The 23575-nt window shown below is 42.6% G+C and overlaps 1 protein-coding gene across 1 annotated transcript in view; it reads left to right on the forward strand.

The window, feature by feature from the left end:
- Positions 1 to 23575, forward strand: part of LOC111197521 (zinc finger protein OZF-like) — a 134460-nt gene that overhangs the window by 67495 nt on the left and 43390 nt on the right. The window lies entirely within an intron of this gene.

Here is a 23575-nt window from a genome sequence, read left to right on the forward strand (position 1 = left end):
TACAATACAACAAAAACACAATAGACATTTGTGAGACAGAAGATAATAGTGCAATATTAATGGTGATTAAGATCAAGTGACAATATAAATAGAACCCGTATAACAGTAGTGCAATGTTGTATCTAGCTTAAGGCTGGTAAAGTTCTTAAAGTTCCCAGTTCTTGGGGAATTAAAGTGTGTATGACAGTGCAGCGTAACAGTAGTGCAGGTATTGGGTGTGTAGTGCAGGTCCTTTTACAAAAGTTACAGTACTGTGTGTGTTCTAGTGCAGAGTTTCAGTACTGTGTTGGTGGGAGGATGTGGGGTCAGGATGATGAGAGTGTGTGTGCTGTGGGCAGGATTGGGATGGGGGGTAGTGCAGGAAGAGAGTTCAGCATCCTCACAGCCTGATGGATGGGGCTGTCTCGCAGTCTGCTGGTCCTAGACCCGAGACTCCGCAGTCTTCTCCCTGATGGCAGCAGTCTGAAGAAGCTGTGTAGTGGGTGAGAGGGATCTCCTGCCAGACGGAGGGCTTTCCGTGTGAGGCGGGAGCTGTACAGGTCCTGAAGGGAGGGGAGAGAGGTGCCAACGATCTTCTCAGCTGCTCTCACGATGCGCTGGAGGGTCCTGCGGCAGGATGCTGTGCAGGCCCCGTACCACACGGTTAAACAGCTGGTCAGGATGCTCTCGATGGCCCCTCTGTAGAAGGTGGTCATGATGGGGGGCTCCAGCTCTTCTCAGCTTGCGGAGAAAGTAGAGACGCTGGTTTGCCTTCCTGGCCAGTGATGCTGAGTTGGTGCTCCAGGAGAGGTCCTCTGTGACGTGCACACCCAGGAACTTGGTGCTGCTCACCCTCTCCACAGCAGTTCCGTTGATGGACAGAGGAGTGTGCAGTGTGTGAGTTCTCCTGAAGTCCACAACAATCTCCTTAGTCTTCTCTGCGTTCAGAGAGAGATTGTTGTGTTTGCACCAGGAGGCCAGGCGGCTCACCTCGCTCCTGTAGTGTGACTCATCGTTGTTGCTGATGAGACCCACCACCGTCGTGTCATCCGCAAACTTGACGAAGAGGTTGGAGGTGTGTTCTGGTGTGCAGTCGTGGGTCAGCAGAGTGAACAGGAGGGGGCTCAGTACACATCCTTGGGGAGCCCCTGTGTTCAGTGTGGTGATGCTGGATGTGTTGCTGCCAACCCGCACTGCCTGTGGTCTACCAGTCAGGAAGTCCAACAGCCAGTTGCACAGGGAAGTGCTCAGCCCCAGACTGTCCAGTTTGTGTATGAGCTGTTGGGGGATGATTGTGTTGAATGCTGAACTGAAGTCAACAAACAGCATTCTGACGTAGGTGTCTTTCTTGTCCAGGTGTGTGAGGGCTGAGTGGAGAACAGTGGAGATGTTTCTATCAGGGATGACTTTCACAATGTGGACATTTGTACAAAACTCATCACTTCTACTCAAACATGAAGCTGTCTCACATATTCACTGAACTGCCATCCTCAGAATTCTACAGCATTCTCCATAAAGATAATGAGACATGTTACATTGAACAGTACCAGAATGGCTCAATATTCTGCCCTACTTTAATATATGTACACTACCGTTCAAACGTTTGGGGTCACATTGAAACGTCCTTATATTTGAAGGAAAAGCACTGTACTTTTCTATGAAGATAACTTTAAACTAGTCCTAACTTTAAACAAATACACTCTGTACATTGCTAATGTGGTAAATGACTATTCTAGCTGCAAATGTCTGGTTTTGGTGCAATATCTACATAGGTGTATAGAGGCCCATTTCCAGCAACTATCACTCCAGTGTTCTAATGGTACAATGTGTTTGCTCATTGGCTCAGAAGGCTAATTGATGATTAGAAAACCCTTGTGCAATCATGTTCACACACCTGAAAACAGTCTAGCTCATTACAGAAGCTACAAAACTGACCTTCCTTTGAGCAGATTGAGTTTCTGGAGCATCACATTTGTGGGGTCAATTAAACGCTCAAAATGGCCAGAAAAAGAGAACTTTCATCTGAAACTCGACAGTCTATTCTTGTTCTTAGAAATGAAGGCTCTTCCATGCGAGAAATTGCTAAGAAATTGAAGATTTCCTACAACGGTGTGTACTACTCCCTTCAGAGGACAGCACAAACAGGCTCTTACCAGAGTAGAAAAAAAGTGGGAGGCCGCGTTGCACAACTAAGCAAGAAGATAAGTACATTAGAGTCTCTAGTTTGAGAAACAGACGCCTCACAGGTCCCCAACTGGCATCTTCATTAAATAGTACCCGCAAAACACCAGTGTCAACATCTACAGTGAAGAGGCGGCTGCGGGATTTTGGGCTTCAGGGCAGAGTGGCAAAGAAAAAGCCATATCTGAGACTGGATAATTAAAGAAAAAGATTAAGATGGGCAAAAGAACACAGACATTGGACAGAGGAAGACTGGAAAAAAGTGTTGTGGACGGATGAATCCAAGTTTGAGGTGTTTGGGTCACAAAGAAGAACGTTTGTGAGACGCAGAACAAATGAAAAGATGCTGGAAGAATGCCTGATGCCATCTGTTAAGCATGGTGGAGGTAATGTGATGGTCTGGGGTTGCTTTGGTGCTGGTAAGGTGGGAGATTTGTACAGGGTAAAAGGGATTCTGAATAAGGAAGGCTATCACTCCATTTTGCAACGCCATGCCATACCCAGTGGACAGCGCCTGATCGGAGCCAATTTCGTCCTACAACAGGACAATGACCCTAAACACACCTCCAAATTGTGCAAGAACTATTTACAGCAGAAGCAGGCAGCTGGTATTCTATTGGTAATGGAGTGGCCAGCGCAGTCACCAGATCTGAACCCCATTGAGCTGTTGTGGGAGCAGCTTGACCGTATGGTACGCCAGAAGTGCCCATCCAACCAATCCAACTTGTGGGAGCTGCTTCTAGAAGCGTGGGGTGCAATTTCTCCAGCTTACCTCAACAAATTAACAGCTAGAATGCCAAAGGTGTGCAATGCTGTAATTGCTGCAAATGGAGGATTCTTTGATGAAAGCAAAGTTTGATGTAAAAACAATGTTATTTCAAATACAAATCATTATTTCTAACCTTGTCAATGTCTTGACTCTATTTTCTATTCATTTCACAACGTATGGTGGTGAATAAGTGTGACTTTTCATGGAAAACACAAAATTGTTTGAGTGACCTCAAACTTTTGAACGGTAGTGTATATTGTGTTTATATGCTAACGATTCCAAACTTTTGAACAGCACTACATAAACACACACACACACACACAGACATTTTCCATTCTAGGTAACTGCAGGTTCATTACAACATCTCAAGGTATAGCAAGGTTTCATTCATAGTCAACTCTGCTATTGTTTACCTGTTTAACTCTTTAACAGGCCAGGATTTTTTTTTTACATTACACCACTAAATCTTGAGGATTTCTGTATAAGAATTACATAAGCTTTCATGTTTGATGAGGGACATTACTGAAAAGCATAATTGCAATTTGAATAGAACATACTGATCTGGAATTATATAGTGAAGTAGATAGAAAACAGACAGCTTCTCCAAGTAACATGTAGGTGGTACAAAACCCTGTAGCTCATATATGGGACAAGACATGTTAAGGGGTTAAACCATTAACAGAGTTAACTTTTTGAACCATTTTGTGCTATTTCTGCCTATGAACTTAGGCACGTCTAAAACCAGAATCAGTGCTGCCAACTTATTTACATTTGTGTATATTTTAAATAATTCACTGGATTGGTCTAAAAGAAATCTAGTGATGTGGTCCTAAAGTTGGCAAAACTGAGCTGAATTTCTCAAAATATGTGTTTCAAAATTGTGAAAAGAAATTTAGCCATCATTACAAAAATAAATCTAGCCAAAAAATTCAATTCCATCACCACCTTTAGGATATATAGGATGATAAAATATTAAGATGTATATAATTTTTCAAACATTTTATAGAAATTACTGAAGCAACTCACCACCTCCCACAGGTTTCCAGACAGAAGAAAATGGTGTCGGGTCCAAAACTGATTTAATAATGATTGCAATGTACCTCAGTTCCAGAATGAAACCCACACACACACACAACCTCCATACAGACAGGACACACACAGACTCTCTTGCTCAGATCAACAGGTCTTCTGTAATGCTGAAAACCTTCTTTATACATTAATTTTACCAAAGAATCGATAGAACTGGGATTAAAACGACCATAGACACAAAGACCACAACTACCATGACCAAGTAAAGAATCCTTTTCTGCAACTGTGTTCACTTTACTTTCCCTTACATAGCCTCACACTACCTCACACTGCCTCACACTACCTAATCTAATCTATATTTGGCGCCATATATAATATTGGTATATTTCTCTACCTCATCTGATGGTAAGATCTCATCCTCTCCTAATCTGCTGTGGTGGTGCACCACCTTTGAACACTTGGGAGATAAGGATCATGCAAGACGAAAAAGTGTTGCGACTACGACAATATTGGTATACACTACTCTTATAACCAGGTTCTGTGGTCGAGGTACTGCTCCAGGACCCCCGAACTATAAGGTACGAGCTCTAAGCTCCGTTTGGACCGGTACTGTTCCAGGACCAAACCACCAACTGCCACACAAACACCTTTATGGCCGGTTTCTAGGACCGGTACTGTTCCAGGACCCCCGAACCATAAGGCAAACAGGCCAAAAAGCCCCCCCTGGTCCGGTACTGTTCCTGGACCAGGGCATCATCTCGCAAGTCACCTTAACCCCCAATGCCAGCCCTTTTGATATTACTTAATTAAATGTAACCTACCTTACACAGCAGTTGGTCATGACAGTATAGAAGGTCCATAAATTACAGGCCCAAAGCAGCATCATTCTTTTTTTTTTTTTCACAACCGGGCGGAAACACCAAAAGCTGTAGGGTTATTTACCACAGCATGACTTAGATAAAACTAGGATGTGAGAAATCTCAGATCATGAAATGATGACCAATGAGTCAGAGATTAGAATTTAAAATATATTACAGTTTACTTGAAAAATAGTTTCAGCATTACAGATATATAAAAGGAACAAAAATGTATATATATATATATATATATATATTAGAAAAGAGTACAAGTACATCAACGAATAAAATCTCGATAGATCAACACATTCGCAACCCAGAGAGAGAAAGAGAGAGAGAGAGAAAGAAAGAGAGAGAGAAAGAGAGAGAGAGAGAGAGAGAGAGAGAGAGAGAAACTAAAGCCAGTCGAGGGCCAGAGAGAACTCCTCAGACTTCATCCAAGCAGTTATACATTTATGCAAATGACGTGATTGGACAGAACTTATCAATATGATTACGTCAGCAGAGTCCAGTTAACAGCTTGTTGTCCAGTTTTAATGATGTGATCAGCTCCAGCCTGTCTGAGCAACAAGTTCTTATCATGATGTTGTTCAGCACTGTGTCCTTCATGAACACAGCAGACAGTCCTTAAGTGTCCTAAAGTCTGTGAGAAGATGAGACAGAGGAAAAGAGTGGATGGAAAGATCTTCTGGCCTGTGTGCGACTTTACGGCGTGTAGAACAGGCAAGCGCTGGCTATCTGAGGAGAGGTTCCCAGCACTTCACTCAGAGAGCTTGTTGTCTCCTAGTTCATATGCACTGGTCCCAGAACAGCAGTGAAGCTTCTCTGCCACTCAGGGTCACGTTCTCCTCACAGCTCTCACTGTTGATGAAAACAATCTGACCTTCCTGATTCCTGAAAAAGTAAAAACAACCTCCAAAGCCCTGCGTCATTGTGACAGTTAAAAAGAGAGCAATGTTCATAAGGTTATTAAGTGAATTATAAAGTGAACAGTAAAAATAATAACTATATATATAAATGTATAAAACATTTAAGAATAAGAGTGTGAAGGTGTGGTTATCTCCAATCACACCCTTCAACACATATATACAATTCCCACCAGCCCGGGAACTACAGCACAACACAATATACTTCCATGCTATTGGGAAAATCCCTGGTACTGTAGGTCCGGTGCAGGGGACGCCTGCAGTGTCTTTACTCACACCTACACGTACTGTAAAGGGTATCGGTGAATGTGCAGGTAATATTTAATATTATTCCTTAATCAGGTGCTTCTAACCAACATTGTGTCATTTCATCTGGGCAAACTCTGGGGTGTGTCAGCTCGCAAATATATAAGTACCAGTAAAAAGTCACGTCTCATTCAATGTTTTTATTTATTTTTTTACATTGTCGATTAAACTTAAAACCATGAAAACTATTAATTGACTATATATATATAAGTAAGGAGTATGTTGTCTGGGTGTTAGTATGTGAAAGAACAGTGATGATGGCTGGGTGCTGGTAGGTGGAGGAAAGTGATGTTGGCTGGGTGCTGGACTGGTAGGTGGAGGAAAGTGATGTTGGCTGGGTGCTGGACTGGTAGGTGGAGGAAAGTGATGTTGGCTGGGTGCTGGGCTGGTAGGTGGAGGAAAGTGATGTTGGCTGGGTGCTGGGCTGGTAGGTGGAGGAAAGTGATGTTTAGCTGGGTGCTGGACTGGTAGGTGGAGGAAAGTGATGTTGGCTGGGTGATGGCAGGAAAGTGATGTTGGCTGGGTGATGGCAGGTGTAGGATTAGTAATGCTAGCTGGGTGATGGTAGATGGAGGAAAGTGATGTTGGCTGGGTGCTGGACTGGTAGGTGGAGGAAAGTTATGTTGGCTGGGTGCTGGGCTGGTAGGTGGAGGAAGGTGATGTTGGCTGGGTGCTGGGCTGGTAGGTGGAGGAAAGTGATGTTGGCTGGGTGCTGGACTGGTAGGTGGAGGAAAGTTATGTTGGCTGGGTGCTGGACTGGTAGGTGGAGGAAAGTGATGTTGGCTGGGAGCTGGTAGATGGAGGAACAATGATGTTGGCTGGGTGCTGGTAGGTGGAAGAGCAGTGGTATTGGTTGGGTGCTGGTAGGTTTAGGAGCCATGATGTTGGCTGGGTGATGGCAGGTGTAGGAGTAGTGATGTTGGCTGGGTGCTGGTATGTGGAGGAAAGTTATGTTGGCTGAGTGCTGGTAGATGGAGGAACAATGATGTTGGCTGGGTGCTGGTAGGTGGAAGAGCAGTGGTATTGGTTGGGTGCTGGTAGGTTTAGGAGCCATGATGTTGGCTGGGTGATGGCAGGTGTAGGAGTAGTGATGTTGGCTGGTTGCTGGTATGTGGAGGAAAGTGATGTTGGCTGAGTGCTGGTAGATGAAGGAACAATGATGTTGGCTGGGTGCTGGTAGGTGGAAGAACAGTGATGTTGGCTGGGTTCTGGAGGTTGGCTGGGTGCTGGTAGGTGGAGGAAAGTGAGGTTGGCTGGGTGCTGGTTGGTGGAAGAGCAGTGGTATTAGTTGGGTGCTGGTAGGTTTAGGAGCAATTATGTTGGCTGGGTGCTGGTAGGTGGGAGAGCAGTGATGTTGACTTGGTGCTGGTAGGTGGAGCAGTGATGTTGGCTGGTTGCTGGTAGATGGAGGAACAATGATGTTGGCTAGGAGCTGGTTGTTGGAAGAGCAGTTAAGTTGGCTGGGTGCTGGTAGGTGGAGCAGGAATGTTGGCTGGGGGCTTGAGCACTTGTAGGAGCAATTGTTAGTCTAAATATTTCTGTTGCCGTGACTTATGGGCTTAATAGCACATTTGGAGCTGTTTGGGGGTTGCTGGATTTTGAAGCTTGGCTATTGGTGTTCTTTTTCACCATTCTGGATTGACTCTTGCTTTCAAGATGACCATCTTTTAACTGTTTCTTCTTTCGGTCATTTCGTATTGTTGCTGCCTCAATTCTCAACCTTAGCCGTATGAATCTTTTAGTGATTTTGTCTTGTACTTGACTTTACTGGAAAGTGTCTGAGCTTGTTTCTCCAAAACACTCACTGCATTGGGGAGCTCCATGAGGAACATGAATGAACTCATGTGCATCTTGGGAAGGACGACAAAGAGCACCTGCCTTGAACTCTTTTAAGTTCAATAAGATGCTGTTTTCTCCAACAGGACTGTTGTCACTGTGCTGTGTTGCAATTTTGCATCTTTCACAGATGTTGGCATACCTGATGACCTTGTGGACGATGTAGCCAGCAAGATGGAAGAGAATACATTTTTCAGCCTTTGTGAGGTGAGGTGCATTTCTGTTGACCGCCATTAGCTGTTCCACTCTGACTGATGGTGTGACATTTTGCTCCACTGTGTCCAAGAAGTCTGCCAAAAAGCTACTGTCGTCTTCCAGGTAGCTCCCAGATCTGATGGCTGTGAGGAAATGTCCCACAGATATGATCCTCAATGCATGATGGAATTCCACTGGAGTTGGGACAGGATTTTTTGACCTCACACAGCTGAAGGTATTTTCAAGGCAGTCTTGTGTGAATCTTGATGTTAAGACAAACTTGTGTCCTCTTGTCAGCATCTCCTCTTGAATGGCTAAAATTGATGTTGTTGGCATTATCACCTCTGTCTGAACAGGCTTCCAGTCTCCTTTCTGTCCAATCTTCATCCCACGAAACAGATGGATAATGTCCTGGAGGAAGGTGATGGCCTTTTGGTACGCCTCCATCTTCAGCCTGCTTAGGGCTGTAATTGGATGACGAGATGACATTAAATCAAACCAATGATCAACTTGCTCCAGGAGCCATGCTGTAGCTGTGTAGGACAGAGGGCGGTTGTCTTGCTGCACCATGTATTTTAGCTCAGCACTTGTTGCCTTACTGAATACATTTAGAGCAGGACCAACCTTCATCTTGTCAAAGTGACCTGGCTCGATGGCTGTACCTGACAGATGGGGAGCTATTTTTAACACCATTCCTTCCTGAAAGGCCACTAGGTCTTTAATAGGGACCACTGAAACCTCATTAGAGGGGAGGTTTTGTTTACAACATCCTCAGGAATTTTGAACACCTGTCCACGGACAAGGGCACTTTTTTAGGCTCTTTACCAGATGTGGTACATCAGGCATGAAATAAAGCTGCCTGTCTGGTGTTGCTGGATGTGGCACAGATGTTTTATTGTGGTTGACCCCAAAGGATTTTCACATGGCCTGGTTAGGGCTACCCATGTCAGTGGTGACAATAAGCACATGTAGCCCTATCGATGCTGCCCTTTGTATTAGTTCAGTAATTATTGGCCTGTACTGTGCTCCGTTGGTAGAGTTGCCAGTGAAATGATATGCCACTACTTGCTTCCACCGTGTTGTGCTTCCAGCCAGCATAAAGACACAAGCATGTGTTGCTACTCCTGTGTGACCTGGCAAAGTCACATCGCCAAATAGTTTGCCGGTAAGCATATGCAACTCCACACTTGGTGTGATTGCCATTTCATCCAAGGTCAACACACATTCCTTTTCAATATCTGTCAACCCATCTACCTTCAGTTTAAGAAAATCAAACACCTCTGTCAGCACACCAGGCTCAAATCTAACACATTGCATCCTTCTCTGAAGGGTTCTTATACCTGGCAGGGGAATTTGCAGTTCCTGCAGGGTCTTGTAACCTGTCCCACCAGCAGCAAATCGAATTTTCAACGCCTTCTTAATTGTGTCATTGCTCCATTTCATCCCTTTTGTGGTTAATCTGCCTAATGCTTTAATCTGATCTTTTGAAAATGTTTTCTTAAATTTTGTGTCCCTAACTTTCAGTGTCTTCTTAAGAGTGGCATTTTCTTTCCTTATTGTTAGTAGGGCTGTCTTTGTTTTCTGATGATTCTTTCTTGTCTTTTTAATTTTTTCAATAGATCTGATTGGCTGGCTTCTGATTGGCTGGCTGCTGGCTGATTGGTATGCTGACTGGCTGCTGGCTCACTGGGTTGTATTAGCTCTCCCTGTCTCTCCTCACTAGCCATGTCCTCTCTATGTTCACTGTCACTTTCCCTTCTCTCTGTATCCTCATCCCTTATTTCCTCAGTTGTTGAAACTGGTGTATATAAAAGACATAGTGTAATTAAGTTTTAATTATTCTAAATAGTATATCACTTAAAAAAATATTATAATTAGTTCATACTCATTATACCTGTCTCACCTCTAACACTATAGCTGTGATCAGACCTGTCTTTACAGGTCCAGTCGTGCACCGCAGTGCAGGGGGCTTCCTCTTTTTGAGTGCAGGGTGATGCACAAATATTGTGGGAACAGCATCTGCTCTCAGGCTAGTCTTGCCCTTTTTGGATCTGATGAACTGGTCTGCCTCGAAATGTGCCTGCAGAGTGATGTGAGTTTACTTCCCACACATAACAACTCAGCTTTGCCTACCCACATACACTAGTAATGAGTGTATACATATTCAGTATTAGAGAACACTTACTGAATATGTATACACTCATTACTAGGCCTGTCACGATAAGATTTGTTTGTGGACAATATATTGTCCCAGAAATGATTGCGATACACAATATTTTTGTAATTTTAAGACTATTAAATACCACTGACATAATAGTAATAGAATAGCATAAAAAAACAATTATATACTTTTAAAGACCACAATTTGAATTAATAAATTATTATAATTAGTTTGGGAATTATATACTTATTTCTTCACCTACTTTTGTCCACACTGTGTGTATGGAGTCACAGTTATTGAAGCATTACTAGAGTATTGAGGCATTCCTATAGTTTTTACTGAACTGGGAAATTTACTTTTAGCTATAGTGCACCAGTGAGCTGGAATTCACTACAGGAAACACTAAAACTCAGCCCGCTGGTGTCACTCAATCATTTTAAACTTTTAATATCTAACCACCCTCAGACAGCATGTAACTGTTTTAGTTGAGTTTTTCTTTTACCTTGTTATTTATTTTAATTATTTTGTTTTTTTATTTTTCTAATTTTATGTTTTACCATTTAGCCCTTTTATTTTATTTATTTAATTTATTTTCTTCCTTTTATTTTTATATATTTTTTACTGTTTTACTTATTATTATTTATTTTAGTTCCATCATTTACATTTTTATAATTGAGGTTATTTTAGTCCTTTTTAAACTGTGTATATTTTATTATTCTATGTATTTATCTCTTTGTTTTATTGCTCTACATTTTAGCCTGTTTGCATATTCTTTTATTTTGAATTATTTTATTTTTTCTTAATTAAATCTTACATGTTTGCTTGTTTTTATAGTTTAAACTTAAGTCTCAATCCCTTTAACTCTATGTAAGCTCGGCTACATTGAAAATGAGGGTTACCCTCAATGTATTCACCGAAAATAAAGGTTGATTGATTGATTGATTACTGGCTAAAATATTCATTATTATATATGTGAACAAACATACAAATAAACACAGTAGACGATATCACGATTTTTAAAAATGATTGAGGTCATGTTAATTTATTGTATGATAAATCGATATTGCACTTATTGTGACAGGCCTACTCATTACATTTCTTAAAGACAACCAAGGATGTGCAACAAATTCATATCACATCAGTTACTGATGGCACTTCTCATCTTTTACAACTGATAACCTAATTTGGGGAACAAAGATGACACTTTATTTCTTGTAATTTCCTGTGCAATACTACAGGGGTTGGACAATGAAACTGAAACACCTGGTTTTAGACCACAATAATTTGTTCTGGTGGAAACAGGAGAGTTGAGGTGCACATTGAATTCTGCCGTGATTTGGGCAGCCGTGGTTTTATGTTTTTTGGATACAATCCAGGTTAGCACCCGAATAACCCTTTCAGACAGCTTCCTCTTGTGTCAACAATTAATTAATGCAGACATTACCCTGGATACCGTGGCTCTTGATGCATCACAAAGACTTGCTGTCTTGGTCACAGATGCTCCAGTAAGACGTGCACCAACAATTTGTCCTCTTTTGAACTCTGGTATGTCACACATAATTTTGTGTGCATTGCAATAATTTGTGCAAAACTGTGCTCTTACCCTGCTAATTGAACCTTCACACTCTGCTCTTACTGGTGCAATGTGCAATTAATGAAGATTGAACACCAGGCTGCTCCAATTTAGCAATAAAACTTCCCACACTAAAATGACAGGTGTTTCAGTTTCATTGCCCAACCCCTGTACACACCCTTTATATATAAACCAATACTATACAATCATTTTCTCATCTCTTTCTTTTAGCCAAAGAACCATAGGGGATTCAGTGGAGCCTGAAACAATACAGCACCCTGCACTCTGAGTCTGCACTCTGATTTTTTTTTGTTCGCAATTCTGTATTTTAATAAATCAGGCATTTCACTTTCCATTGGTGTGTTTATTGTGAAAAGTGCAAATGCAGTGTTTGATGATTGCCTCACATATTTTTTTGCTGTTGTAATCTTTAGTGAGGGGAAGACTGCTCCTGCTGAGTTGAGACAACCATTTTTTTCTCCTCTCAGTACCAGTAGGGAAACCGTACATTTTTGCTCCTTTCTCAGATCGATTGGAGCATCCCCATGCAGCACAGCAAACCATGGTGGACACTACACAAACAACATGGAAAAAACTCCTTAACACACTATTCCTGTTTGAGTTTTTTTTATCTTTATTTAATTAATTAATAGTGGTATAGTGTGTATTAAAAAGACAAGATAAATACAGTTTATGCTATATATATATTGTGGCGTGCATTCTCCACAGTGGTGGAGCATGCGGGACCTGGTTGGAAGGAAGCCGCGGAGTGGAGCACGACACGGGGCTGTGGTGAACTCAAAGCGTGCCTTTGTTTGGCCGCCCGAAGCCACACCTCAGTTTCGTTTTGCCTTGCGGGAGGAAAAAGGGGAGGCCCGCCCCCGGCTACTCACCGCCTCTCTGGTGTGACGCCGGGGAATCCCCCTTCGCCGGCCTACTGCTCGAGCCAGAGCCCGCCCCCAGCTTCTCTCCACCACCCTGCAGCGGTGACGCTGGGGATTTCTCCTTCTCCTCTCTCCTGCCGGAGTGGCTCCGTCTGCGGTGGGAGGACGCCAGCGAGAGGCGGCTGCAGCAGCAGTGGACTCCTCGCCCCGAACTCGGCTGGTGCGAGTGGTGCGAGACACCGCGAGGCGGACTGCGCTCACACCAGCCCGGACTTCTGCTGCTGCTGCGTCTTCCCGGCGGAGGAGGACGAGTTCCGCGCCTCTCTGCCCGGGCTAAAGTCCGACTCCGCCCCGCCTCTCCCGCAAAACTCTTCGCCGGCCGAGTCGGAGTCGTGGAGGGGGGAGAACGGCCCTGACACCGAGAGCCGCCGCTCCGCCTGTCCCGACGCCAAGAGCCGCCGCTCAGCAAGCCCCGGCGCTACCTAGAGCCGCCGCTCCGCCCGTCCCGGCGCCCCGAGCCGCCGCTCCGCCTGTCCCGACGCCACGAGCCGCCGCTCCGCCTGTCCCGGCGCCACGAGCCGCCGCTCCGCCTGTCCCGGCGCCACGAGCTGCCGCTCCGCCTATCCCGGCACCGAGAGCCGCCGCTCCGCCTGTCCCGACGCCAAGAGCCGCCTCCGCACCTCCCGCCATGGCGCTGCCGAGAGCCGCCGCTGCGCGAGGCTGGGGGACGGAGGCTGGGAGGTGGGCTACCATCTCCACGGGTCTCTCTCTGGAGGGGGGGGGCCCAAGCGAACAAACTGCATCCCCCGTTCTCCTCACCCCGCCTCTCTTTGTTCGCTCCAGTCACCAGGTCACGCCTCACCTTCGACCCTGGTGGCTGGAAGCTTAGGGGGAGGGACTGTGGCGTGAGGAGGCGGGGGAATTGTGGGTCCGCCCCACGCCGGAGTGCACAGCCCAATGTGTCCCAGCTGGCTCGCATCCGGACTGATTAAGCAGCCGGCTGGGACAGGTATAAAACTCAGCCTCAGCTCACTGAACGAGAACTTGGGAGAGCTCACTGGGGAGCTGAGGGCTGAGGCTGCGCGGACGCTAAAACAAGAAAAACTAAGTAATTCGACAGACTCTAGAGCCCCATTGGGCGAGCTATGTTTATTTAAGTTCATTCTGGGTGTGGTGGAGGGCATTTTTGAAAATAAAGGTACGTTTTGAGTTTCATTTACTCCCCGTGTCTGTGTTCTCTGTGTGCTTCCTCCTTCTGGGTCACTGTGGTCACGCCCCTTACCCCAGGGGCCTACCACAATATAAACATATACAATTCTCCTTCTGTTGTATCTGAAACTGCGAAAATTTACATTAGTCATTTAGATTACTTAATTATTAAGATTATTATTTAGATTACAGAAATCACCATGAATTAAATATATGTTAATGTTAAAATGTATGGTACACGAAAATCGCAGTTCTGTCGCTGTGTTTACGCGCTCAAATGGCCCGCAAAGAGTTTCCTGGAACTATCTGAAGGCTCCGTGCAACTAGTGAATATTTAAGCTAGCTAGGTTAGCTCATTTTAACTACTTTATTTCAATGTGGAAAGTTTTAGCTAATGTAAACTACTTTATTTCAGGTTGGTATGATTTAGCTAGGTTAGCTAATGTAATCTACTTTATTACAGTGTGGAATGATTTAGCTAGGTTAGCTAACATTAACTACTTTATTTCAGGGTGGAATATTTAAACTAGCTAGGTTAGCTAACTATAACTACTTTATTTCAGTGTGGAATAGTTTAGCTAGCTAGATTAAGTTGTGGAATGTTTAAGCTAGCTAGGTGAGCTAATGTCAACTCCTTTATTTCAGCGTAGAATGATTTAGCTAGGTTAGCTAATGTTAACTACTTTATTTCAGTGTGGAATGTTCTAGCTAGCTACTTTAGGTAATTTTAACTACTTTATTTCAGTGTGGAATGTTTTAGTTGGCTAGGTTAGCTAATTTTAACTACTTCATTTTAGTGTGGAATGTTTTAGCTTGCTACTTCAGGTAATTTTAACTACTTTATTTCAGTGTGGGATGTTTTAGTTAGCTAGATTTGCTAATGTTAACTACTATATTTCAGTGTGGAATGTTTTAGCTAGCTAGATAGCTAAAGGTTGCTAAAAGCCCAGAGCTAATGATAGACAGCTAGATAGTCAGCTAGCTACCTCATATTAGAAGTGTTCAAGGCAGGACATAGTTATCATTTTGTAGAAAAAGCTTTTTGGCCCGCGCACGCGCACACACACACACAGCTGCTACTTTCACCCAAGCCTACCTTGCTTTGTACAGAGAGCAATGCAAGCCTTCTGAGCTAGGCTAACTTAGCTAGCGTTAGGTCAGCTGGATCGTTCTGGATAGGTCAGCCTACATTAGATCACAAATGGCAGCTAAATAAATATGGTTTTGATAACTGTATAAACAGAAAACCTTACCTTATGGTCTTTAATTTGCTTTAATCTGCCATGACTCCCAAAGTTCATAACCCCCCCTTCCATGATGAAAGGATGGAGGATTGCAGAGCATGTGCACAGCACAACATAGCAGTCTGTAAAGTCAGGTACAGCCCAGTGAACGTACTAAGTGGTAAACACAACATACTAAGTGGTGAGCACCACATATTAAGTGTATGTGGTGCTCAAAACTTTATGTAAAATACATTGCCACTTCAGGGGCTCTGTAGAACAACAAAAAGCATGTGATTATATTTTAGTGTTCTGCAGTCAAGCTTATTTTTATTTCATGGTTATTTAAACTTGCAATTAATCGCCTGCTTACACTTTTGACATTATTCAATAAACATTCCCATGTCATTCCCATTTGTCACATAAATTAAATATAAACAGAATCACACACCAATTGGTTTAATGATGCAAATGATTTAATACAATTATTTGTGTTTCATATTAAATTGTTGTGACATTCATGTTAAATCAGGATTAGGGCAGGGTATACCAAGAAGGTACCGACTAAAATGTCTTGGTACTACTAAATATCAAAAGAAAAAAAGAAATTGGTGCCTGTTTTCGATACTTTGCATGAAAAGCACATAAATGAAACCGAGAGCACACTGAGCATGCACACTCGTGCTGACTGTCTCTCGCTCTGATTAGCACAGATATTTCAAGAAATTTTTAGACCTTGAATATGTTAAACTAAATGTTTAGGCGTTTTAGGACTTTTTAACAACCCGCGGGTACCCTGGTATTTCATTTATACTCCGGAAAGGATTTTGTTGGCCTCTCTGGGTCTAGATGCTCCTCTGTACCCGGCCCAGTGTTGTCTTTCTGTGGCTCTGGGTCTCACTTTCGGTTGATAGCATTAAGCTAAACCATGCTGCACTTTGTGAATTGAGGACGGCTTCCACAGAGTGAAAACAGAGATACTAGAAGTGAAGAGAAATAATTAATATGCATATACTAGAAAAGATATTAAATGTATTTATTAAATACTTTCTAATCATAAGCGCTGAAGGTTTGGTCCTAAATGTTAAGTTGCAAGCTAAGTATCCTACTCTACCTCTAAGAACTATGACATCTACATTTAAAGACTAAGTTATGCTAATCTAATATCTGGAGTAAGCACTGGTAGTGCCCTCCTTTCGAACTCGAACGACCTTCCCTTCTTCAGAACTGAACTCATAACGTAACTACTATAAAAAATCAGCTCTATCTGCGTCGTAAAGACTGAATTACTTGGGCAAACTGAGGTGTTGGTTTCAAAGACTATGATAGGCTCCATTGTCTTTGGGCCTTTCGCTGAGGCTTCAATCTTCTTACTGGTGGGAGGAGCAACCTACATGAATGTACTTTTATTGGTTCATTAATAATTTAAAATTTGACCTGGCTAGCTGCTTGTCCCAAAGGAAAGGTATCCAACTCTGATCAACTATGTGGATTACAGCTTCAGAAATCTACCATATGTTCTTAAAAAAAACACTTAATAATTACATTTGATTAGTCAAAACAAAACACAATTCCAGGATGGTCAAACAACACGTTCATATGTTGTTGTTTTTTTAAATAATTTTATTTCACTTTTTTTTTTTTTTTTTTTACACAGCCAATTACCCAACCCACTCATTAGGACTCCCCCTATCATTAGTAATGCCCCAACACTAGGGCTGGCCCGAATAGCGTTTTTTGAGCTCCGGATATTCGGCACTGATTCGAAGCGAATATTCGAATATTCGTTTAAAAAAAAAAGAGGTAAAAAAAGAGGTAAAAAAAAAAGAAAATCACGGCCCCCTTAAGACATATTCACCCCGGATTTTTGGTGTTTTTATCCCGGATTTTTGTTTTTCACCCCATATTTTTTCTGTGTTTTTAGCCCAGATTTCTTTGTGTTTTCATCCCGGAATTTCTGCTGCCGCACACTGCGGCTTATCCGCTGCAAGCAGGCTAGGAGCGCTGCTGCTGCACGGTTTCTCCGCTGCGCAAGCCAGCCCAGTAAATTGCTGTTTGTGTTTTCACACTTAGGCTATTTGCTTAAAAAAACAACAACAAAAAAAAACGTTTGTTCAGGAAGTATTTTATATTCTTAAACATTGTTAATTATATTAGAGGACAGTCATTGTAAACTGTACTTGGTCTATTTCGGTTAAAGGATTGTGCAGGGCATATTACTGATTTTGTATTTTTGCACTTGGGCTATAAGCTCAATATTAAATATTTCGTTTGTTTAGAAATTATTTTATATTTTTAAACCATGTTAAATTATATTAGAGTAGAGGAAAGTCATTGTTAATGACGTTATTGTACTTGGTCTATTTCGGTTTAAGGATTGTGCAGGGCATAGTCGTATTACTGATTTTGTATTTTTGCACTTGGGCTATAAGCTAAATATTAAATATTTAGTTTGCTTAGAAATTATTTTATATTTTTAAATCATTTTAAATTATATTAGATAAGAGGAAATTCGTTCAGACATCATTTTTGTAGGCCAGGCTTTTGTAACCGATTTAGCCCCTACTGTTGCCACGTTACCCCTTACGTTTTATTATATAAATCAGTTTCGAAGAGCCTGCATTTTTTTATCATGTATAATAGAGGTCTGCGCAAGACTGATTTTTTAAACCCACTCTTCCACGCTCCCGCGTTTCTGTCTCGTTACCGCGCCGCAAAAAATTGCTTCTTTTAATCCCGCGCGCCACATACACATTTCTGCCGCTCCCGCCCCACGTTCCTAATATAAATTAAATAAACTACATTTAATGCTTCAAATTTACTTATATATTTATTAAAACAGCAGCGCTGAATAGTGCGGTCCCGTTCCTTACCCCAGTCCAAACACCATCGGTGTGTGCCTGTGTGTGTGTCGGTCCATCGCTTTGAGAGTTTTCTTTAGGTTTTTTTTTTTTTTACAATTATTACAGTTTTCTTAACTATTTATTAATTTGCTCCTGCATCGTCTGGCAGTGTTGGGCACGTTACTTTGAAAAAGTAATTAGTTATAGTTACTAGTTACTTCTCCAAAAAAGTAACTGAGTTACTCACGGAGTTACTCCACTATAAAAATAACTAGTTACCAGTAAAAGTAACTATTGCGTTACTTCGCCCTGTAAAAATAAATAAATAAAGAATAAATAAAGAAAATAAATGATGTAATTACTATTATTATTAGAAAAATAACAAACAAAAATAAACCCAAAATGTTGACAAAAATATAGTCTAACGAATAAAAAAAAATAAGAAACGAAAAACCCCACAGGACCAAAGAAAATTACTAAGACATGTAATACTGAAAAAAAAAACGGAAAAAACAAATACGCGTCTGGGGATAAAAATTAAACAAACCAAACCACACTCAAAGAAATAAATGTATATATAAACAAAACAAAAGAATGGACAAAAACAACAATCCGTTAAAAAAACTCATTTAAATCCATTAAAAAACTCATTTAAAACAATCACAGGCTTTTTGCGCAGAATAATAAAAGTTTCGGTTAGTTTCAGTTTCAAATCATGAAAACAGCTCACCAAAACCTCAACCTATCCTTTATATTTGACAATATTTGATTAACTTACAGGTCCTTACTTATTTTTATTTAACTGAACTGAGTTGTAAATTATTTATAGCCTCGCGCTGAATTCAGCTCCGCGCTGCGAAAGAGAGAGAGAGGCGCATTTTGCCTGATTTTAATTAACAGTACATTTGTTGGCTTTAGTAAGTTTAATAACATTAATTTTAGTATACTTGTCAGATCTTATTTATAAAAACTTTTTTTAGAAGACAGAGGTTATTCTGCGCGCAATGCCGCGCCGCTGCGCCAAGCACCACTTTGCATGTCTGACATTTCAGAGCGCTGGACGAGATTTTAATTCATGAATTAATATATTTAATATTTTAATAAATTTGCCCTGGTGATAAGAAACGAATGCTAACATATAGCTTTTTATTTCTGTGTATTTCAAATGTTTTAAGTTTTATGTAATTGACGGGCAGCACCACGCGCCAGATTGACAAATGTGCTTTGTTTTTCAGATATAAAAGTGAAATTCAGTTAAATAATAGCAAAGTTAACTAAAATAAATTTATGTTCAGTCAAAGTTATTTTCTCTTTTAATTTTCCATTTCAAAACTCTAGCATTTGAGTGAGAATAAGCATCTGTTGAAATTTTTAAACAGCAGAATGCCTAGTTACAGTTATTTAGTCTGTGTACTAAACATAAATATAAACCCTTATAACTGACAGAAATAAATATAACTAATAATAATTTATAGTTACAGTGCAGATTTTTAAGTATATATATTTTTTCATAGTTGATTGCTGAAGGCTCTGGGTGTGGTTTATTTTTATATAATTTTATATATGTGGTAAAGATGTGATGGTATGGAGTATTTTGGAGCGCAGGGTGAGCAATCGCGCTAAGCTTTTTTCCGCCGCCAAGATAGAAACACGCCAGAAATTTACCTCAACACACATCATTTCCAGACCACCACGCCCATCGGTGTTAATATATTCCAAAGTCCAACGCTATTTTAAGGACGCGTGTAAAGCCTAAAAATAGACTGTTGACGGGTGGCAACGCGCCACGCTACACGCCTTGCGTGGGGTGTATGATAGGGCTCTTTGTCTGTATGCGCAAAGTTAAAAAAAAGTTCATTCAGCTGCTAAAGTAACGTGCAGTAACGGAGTGTCGAAAATGGTAACGGCGTTATAGTTACAGTCATAGTAATTAGTTAGATTACTTGTTACTGAAAAAAGTAACGGCGTTAGTAACCCCGTTTATTTTAACGCCGTTACTCCCAACACTGTCGTCTGGATTAAACTCCCGCTCCAGCCAATAACAGTTCAGTTCTGTCCCGCGCGCAAGATATTCTGACGGGACCCGCAAGAACAGAAGGGGTTAGAGTGAGGTGGAGCTCTGGAAAGTAGAAAAAAAACGAATATCCGAATACCAAAATTAAAAACCGAATACCTACTCAACGAACGAATATCCGAATACCCGAATATTCGGGTCCAGCCCTACCAACACACCAGGAGAGTGAAGAATAACACATGCTTCCTCCGATACATGTGAAGTCAGCCACCGCTTCTTTTCAAGATGCTGCTGATGCAGCATTAACGAGCATTGGAGGAAAGCGCAGCGGCTCGGCTCTGGTACATCAGCTCACAGGCGCCCTGTGCTGTGAACATCACCCTAGAAGTGATGTGGGGAGAGAGCGCCATCTACCCACCCAGAGGGAGCAGGGCCAAATGTTAGTGGGAAAGAGAAGGGAGGGGTGATTTAAAGGTGGAGGGACATAGTTGATCTGTTGTTTAAAAAGTGATCAGCTCAGTGTTTTAAGGTGCTGTAATATCTTTGCCTTTGACAGCTTTAGTTGATTTTACAATAGTAATAGACCAACTAGTGACTTTTTATGCTGAATATGTTAAAATATCCAAACGGCTTGCTGTTTAGCCTCTCTATATGGCAGGTTTCATCAGAGAGTTAATTTAAGACTTCATGCAAATGTACTCTATCCTGTATATTCCTGTTCTTGTGCTGTTGCTACAGCCAGAGGAAAAGTGTCCTTTACCCTAAACATTTGAAATAATAGAAACAGTATGATATTCATACTTTTGACTTCTTTCTGTAATATCTACATAACACAATACTTGTACTATTACTTTCAGTACTTCCAAGATTTTTTTTCTATTTTGAGCTGTTTTTACTTCGGTTCTGAACCACAGTTCCCACGCCCCACGTGTGTGAGTTATAGCAGAACTGAACTTTTGAGGATTAATGACAGTTTTGCCAGTAAGGGTGCTTTCATACCTGAAAGTCCGGACCGTGGTCCAAACCAAGGTTCATGTGTTTGCTACATTGTATATAATTGGTCCGCCTATTTTTGTTTAGGGAGCGCACCAAAGACCTTTGTGTGATACTCCTACATCCTTTCGTCATCACTTACGTATCGATGTGTTTTCCTTAACTTGACGCTGATTGCCCTCTAACGTCAATCGTCTAACGTTGGAGTGTTGACAATTCAGCGGGCGGGACGCCTTTCCAGGATAAGGATAAAATAAATGAACAGATTCATTTCGTGTCCATAGTAGTGCTGCTATTGTGGTTTTTATACCAGCAGCAGCAACAACTTCAGGCACAGTACCCTAGATTAGTTCAAATTCGCCAAACGAACATGCTTGTCCTGAAGGAACTGTATCCAGGGCTCATTTTTTTTCTGCTTTTGCGGTTATTTTTGTTCTTCTGCTGCCGTTGCTGAGGAACGCCTGCTCAACTTCCTGTAATTGGTCCAAAAGTTCGAAGTTCGAACACTGCAGGCGCTTTCACAGAAACCTAGCTGAACCACACCATGCCAGACTCTGCCTTCCAGCTTGCCGGTCAGCAGCTCTTCCATCTACATAAACAAAGGTTGGTGCACAAACTGCGTGTTGGTAAACAGCCACTGCTCTGAGGCGACAGAACAGCTGACTGTGAAGTTTCGCCCTCACTATCTGCCTCGTGAGTTTTCGGCGGTGTTCGTGATTGCTGTTACATAGCACCGGATGCTAAGTCTAACAACGCGCTGAAGGAGCTTCATGACAACATCAGCTCACATCCAGACGCGTTCTATGTGCTAGCGGGGGATTTTAACCACGTAGAACACGCTGCCGAGGTTTTATCAACACGTGAACATGCCAACGCGAGGTAATAATGCGCTGGACCATGTTTATACCAATGTGAGGGACGTGTACAGAGCCTTCCCCCGCCCTCACCTCGGGCTTTCCGAACACATCTCCATCATGCTGGTCCCCACCCCCCGCTGTGATGCTCCAAACCCACACAGAAGACCATCACTGTGTGGCCCAGTGACGGCGACGCTGTGCTGCAGTACTGCTTCGGCTGCACAGACTGGCAGGTCTTCAGGGAGGCTGCTGAGACGGAGGGGGAGCTGGATCTGGAGGAATACACATCTACTGTTCTCGGGTACATCAGCAAGTGTGTGGAGGATGTCACCGCCACCAAGACTGTGACTTGCTACCCCAACAAGCCCTGGCTGAACTCAGAGGTGCATTCTCTGCTGAAAGCCAGGGATGCTGCCTTCAGGTCTGGTGACCCCGATGAACACAGGAGGGCTAGAAGAGAGCTGACTGTTGGAGTTAAGAGGGCAAAAGCTGCATATGCTCAGAAAATCCAGGGACACTTTTCCTCCCAGTATCCACAGAGCATGGAGGGGCATCAAGTGCATCACAGACTACAAATCCAATGTTGCACGGGTACTACGAGACGGCGCAGACCAGCTCTCGGACGTCCGGGCGGACACCTTCAACGCCTCCACCCACTTGCCTGAAGACTGCCACCATCATCCCGGTCCCCAAGAGCTCTGCAGTGACAGGTCTGAATGACTACCGATAACAACCTCTGCATCAACGTAAAGAAGACAAAGGAGATAATTGTCGACTTCAGAAGGGGTCAGCATGCCCACCTCTCCTTGCAGGAGGATCTGCGGTGGAAGTGGTCGACAGCTACAGGTACTTGGCTGTGCACCTGAGCAGCAACCTCACCTGGAGCAACAACACTTCCACTCTGGTCAGGAAGGCACATCAGCGGCTCTACTTCCTCAGGAGGCTGAGACGAGCTGGACTCGGGAGCGCAGTCCACACCTGCTTTTACAGATGTGTGGTATAGAGCGTTGTGTGCTCCAGCATCAAGCTCCAGCATCGTGTGGCATGGAAGCTGCTCTGCTGCAGATAGGAAAGCTCTGCAGAGGGGGGTGAAGGCTGCACAGAAGATTGTTGGAGTCAGCTTCCCCAGCACCACAGACAGCTACACCTCCAGATGCAGGAAAAGGGCCACCTGCATCAGGAAGGATCCCACCCACCCAGCACAAACACTTCCTGTCCCGCTACCCTCAGGCAGGAGGCTGCAGAGCATCAAGCGCAAAACAACCAGACTCAGAAACAGCTTCATTCCGGAAGCTGTAAGACTCTTAAACTCCACCTAACAACACACTGCACTGACACACAAGGACAAATTACTGTTTACAAACACTGTCACTTTAAACCGCACTGAGACACTTTATCTTTTACTGCTCTAATTTACATTATCATGCTGCTATAGCAAACTTGCACTCTGGACTTCATGTTGCTGCTTCCTGCCTACTCTCATCATGCTGCTTCCTACCTCCCGCTTACTTTTTTGAGTATTTATCTTTATCTATTTTGTTCTATTCTCTTTTAATTGTGTTTTTTTTTGTTATCTTATTTTATCTATATTATCTATTTTAACAACAGCTCTTGGGTGTAAACTGGATCGTAAGATCACAATTTTGTTCCACCTCATGTACCACGTGATGCGAATGACAATAAAATCTCCTTGAATCCTTGAATTAGAACACAGAATGTTGAATACTTTAGTACTTAAGT

This window comes from Astyanax mexicanus, chromosome 4, assembly GCF_023375975.1.
Source record: "Astyanax mexicanus isolate ESR-SI-001 chromosome 4, AstMex3_surface, whole genome shotgun sequence".
Lineage (NCBI taxonomy): Eukaryota > Metazoa > Chordata > Actinopteri > Characiformes > Acestrorhamphidae > Astyanax > Astyanax mexicanus.